This window comes from Gorilla gorilla, chromosome X (assembly GCF_029281585.2).
Source record: "Gorilla gorilla gorilla isolate KB3781 chromosome X, NHGRI_mGorGor1-v2.1_pri, whole genome shotgun sequence".
Lineage (NCBI taxonomy): Eukaryota > Metazoa > Chordata > Mammalia > Primates > Hominidae > Gorilla > Gorilla gorilla.
Window position 1 is genome coordinate 94,714,968 of NC_073247.2, and position 4,678 is coordinate 94,719,645.

Sequence of the window (4,678 nt, forward strand, 5' to 3'; positions counted from 1 at the left end):
CATTTGACCCAGCCATCCCATTACTGTGCATATAACCAAAGGATTATAAATCATGCTGCTATAAAGTCACATGCACATGTATATTTATTGTGGCACTATTCACAATAGCAAAGACTTGGAACCAAACCAAATGTCCAACAATGATAGACTGGATTAAGAAAATGTGGCACATATACACCATGGAATACTATGCAGCCATAAAAAGGATGAGTTCATGTCCTTTGTAGGGACATGGATGAAGCTGGAAACCATCATTCTGAGCAAACTATCGCAAGGACAGAAAAACAAACACTGCATGTTCTCACTCATAGGCGGAAACTGAACAATGAGAACACTTGGACACAGGGTGGGGAACATCATACACCGGGACCTGTCATGGGGTGGGGGGAGTGGGGAAGGATAGCATTAGGCGATATACCTAATGTAAATAACGAGTTAACAAGTGCAGCACACCAACATGGCACATGTATACATATGTAACAAACCTGCACATTATTCACATGTACCCTAGAACTTAAAGTATAATAATAATAATAAATACCTTCAAAAAATCAATGAATCCAGTAGCTGTTTTTTTGAAAAGATCAACAAAATTGATAGACCGCTAGCAAGACTAATAAAGAAGAAAAGAGAGAAGAATCAATTAGAGGCAATAAAAAAATGATAAAGGGGATATTACCACCGATCCCACAGAAATATAGACTACCATCAGAGAATACTATAAACACCTCTATACAAATAAACTAGAAAATCTAGAAGAAATGGAAAAATTCCTGGACACATACACTCTCCCAAGACTAAACCAGGAAGAAGCTTAATCCCTGAATAGACCAATAACAGTCTCTGAAATTGAGGCAATAATTAATAGCCCACCAACCGAAAACATCCAGGACTAAGTAACTAATTTTTAACTCAAATTCTAGAACTTGAGATTTTCCCCAAGTATTAGGCTTGAAAATCATATGCTATATAAAATGTATAATTGGCCTCTTCTTATTTATACACTTGTACTGACTAGTCAGGTCTTATTTGCTCCTAAATTTATGAGATACGCATCTGCATTAGTTTTTTGGTGTATTCTTCATTTATAACATCTTTGTTACATATTTGTTACTACCTTTATCATTCAATCTGTTAAAATCATTTTCTTCCCAATTTTGTTTACAGGTCCTGAATTACTGTGTTGTTCATTCATGAACATGAACAAAATAAAATCAGGATTCAAGATTATTTACCTTTTATATTTTTTAATTTATTTAATTTACTTTATTTTTATTTTATTTTATTTTATTTTTTTTGAGACAGAATCACGCTCTGTCACCCAGGTTGAAGTGCAGTGGGGCAATCTCGTATCACTGCAACCTCTGTCTCCTGGGTTCAAGCGATTCTCCTCCCTCAGCCTCCTGAGCAGCTGGGATTACAGGTTGTGCCACCCTGCCCGGCTAATTTTTGTATTTTTAGTAGAGATGGGGTTTCGCCATATTGGCCAGGCTGGTCTCGAACTCCTGACCTCAGGTGATCCACCAGCCTCGGCCTCCCAAAATGCAGGGATTACAGGTGTGACCCATCATGCCTGGCTCTATTTATCTTTTAGAAAACAACTTTTATAGAATGCTCAACAAAATGTGTAGTTTTTTTTAGAGCCATTGTTTAAGTTTCAGGGGAAAGATGTGCAACTTTGCTATATGAATAAATTATGCGTATTTTCTTTCCTAGATAGTAAATATAGTACCTGATAAATAGTTATTTGATCCTCACCCTCCTTCCAACCTCCACCCTCAGATAGGCTTGACTCTGGCTTCCTTCTTTGTGTCCATATGTACTTGATGTTTGGCTTCCACTTATAAGTGAGAAAATGCAGCATTCGGTTTTCTGTTTATTTGTTAATTTGCTTAGGATAATGGCCTCCAGCTCCATTAACGTTGCTGGAAAGGGCATGATTTGGTTCTTTTTTATGGCTGCATAGTATTCCACGGTGTATAAGTACCACATTTTCTTTACCAAGTCTACCATTGATGTGCATTTAGGTTGATTTGATGTCTTTTTATTTTGAATAATGATGTGATGAATATACACATGCATATGTCTTTATGGTAGAATGATTTACATTTTTTGGTGTATATACCCAACAACAGAATTGCTGGCCAAATTGTAGTTCTGTTTTAAGTTCTTTAAGGAATCACCACACTGCTTTCCACAATGGCTGAAGTAATTTTTCTTTGTGCTATCAGTTTATAAGTACTCTTTCCCTACAACCTTGCCAGCATCTGCTATTTCTGACTTTTTAACAATAACCATTCTGACTGGTGTGAGATGATATTTCCCCATGTTTTTTATTTGCATATCTCTAATTATTTGTAACGTTAAGCATTTTTTATAAGCTTGTTGACCACATGTATGTCCTCTTTTGAAAAGTGTCTGTTCCCATTATTTGTCCACTTTGTAATGTGGTTGGTTGTTTTTGGCATGTAAATTTGTTTAAGTTCCTTATAGATTCTTGATATTAGATATTTGTCAGATGCATGGTTTTCAAATATTTTCTCTCACTCTTAGGTTGCCTGTTTATTCTGTTGATGGTTTATTTTGTTGTGCAGAAGCTATTCCACCAGGTTGCTGGTGGAATTGGCCCAGGATGACAGCTGGAGAATGGAGTCAGTTTTATCGAAGTATGAAAACCAGATTACTACTTTCACTGAATACCTCGAAGAATATTTAGATACAGATGAGCTGGTATGGATCTTAGAAAAGCAGCATCTTATTAAAACAGAAACATCTAAGCTCTTGTCTGATATAAGTGTTTGTCTATAGTTTACATACAGAAGGAAATTTTCACCAATTTGGGGAACGGGCCCTTCATCAGATGCTGGTTGGGGATGTATGCCATGCTGTGGACAGATGATGCTGGCTCAAGCCCTTATATGTAGACACTTGGGAAAGGACTGTTATTGGGAGATAACAAAAAGAACAACAACAACAACAATAAAATACCAATGGATCCTACAGTGCTTCTTAGAGAGAAAAAATTGTTGCTACACTATCCATCAAATGGCACAAATGGGTGTAGGAGACGGGAAATCAATTGGAGAATGGTTTGGACCAAATACAGTTGCACAGATGTTAATAAAAAACTCGCTTTATTTGATGAATGGAATTCCTTGGCTCTTTGTGTTTCAATGGATAACAGTGGTCATTGAAGATATCAAAAAATGTGCTGTGTCCTTCCCTTGAGTGCTTACACAGACCGTGACAGGCCTCCTGATTCTCTGACTGCTTTAAACTAGAGTAAGGGCACCTCCACCTACTGCCTAGCCTGGAAACCCCTGCTGCTTATTATGCCCCTTTGCCTGGGCATAAACCAAAACAACCCTGTCTATGTTGATGCATTCAAACAGTATTTTAAGATGCCACAGTCTTTAGGGGCATTAGGAGAAAAACCAAATAATGCCTATTATTTCAAAGAATTCTTAGTTGATAAGCTCATCTTCTTGGACCCTCACACAACCCAGACCTTTGTCAACACTGAAGAGAATGAAACAGTTGATGACCAGACTTTCCATTGCCTGCAGTCCCCACAGCGAATGAACATACTGAACCTGGATCCTTCAGTTGCATTGGGATTTTTCTGAAAATAAGAAAAAGACTTTAATAACTGGCATAGCCTTGTTCAGAAGGAAATTCTAAAGGAGCATTTAAAGATGTTTGAATTGATTCGGAAACATCCATTGCACTGGCCTCGCCTTGTACCTCCAGCCAAGCCAGAAGTGACAACCACTGGGGCATAATTCATTGACTCTACTGAACAACTGGAGGAGTTTGATCTGGAGGAAATTTTGAGACTCTGAATGTGTAGAATCCCGGGATCTCAACTTGGAGGCCTGTCTTCCATCTGGCACCATAAAAACATGAACTTTTTACATAAAACTTTTCTAGTCAGCAAGTTCCTGATATAAAAATAGCATACAAATTCGATAGTATTCATGACTGAGCCAATCACTGTTTCTCAGAAAAAAAAAAAAAAACAAATGACAGTAACCCTTTCCCAGAAAGAAATAGAACAATCGTGGAGCCTAGGAGCAGAGAGATGAGGAGTTGATTGCTTCCCAGCTTGTCTTACATGGCTACAGCAAGTCTTCAGCTTCTGTAATGAGGAGATGGACATCTGGAAAACAGGCAGCAACTCTCAGCTTGCTTTAAGAACAAGCAGATGAGAGATGGTTAAGCTGTTATTCTTCACCCTTTCAGGTGTGACCGCTTTTCGACGAAATATTAGCAATCTGTTCTCTTGCTCAAATAATAAAGTGACCAAATCAGGGAAGAAAAGGTTCTTGTTAAATTATTTGAATGTGTAGTTTAAGTAATTATAATTTACATCAAAACATTTGTCAAAGAATTGATGTCAAATATTCATTCTTGATCTCCTTCCTATTTGGGGGAATCTTACTATTTGATGGGTCAGTGCCCCCATTCTTACTGATACTTTTGTCAGATGTCACCTTGTCCTTAAATCAAATCATGGTCACTTAAATCAGGGTTCAGCAAACTTTTTCTGTAAAGGACCAGACAGTAAATATTTTGGGCTTTGCTGGTAATGCGACCTCTGTTACATCTACTCAACTCTGCTGCTGACATGCAAAAGCACCCACAGAAAATATGCACGCAAATGAGCATGGCTGTAATC

At 37.7% G+C, this 4,678-nt stretch overlaps 1 pseudogene; it reads left to right on the top strand.

Moving 5' to 3' along the window:
• The first annotated feature begins 2,646 nt into the window (after window positions 1–2,646).
• Window positions 2,647–3,842, top strand: LOC101129082 (cysteine protease ATG4A-like; annotated as a pseudogene).
• Window positions 3,843–4,678: the final 836 nt, after the last annotated feature.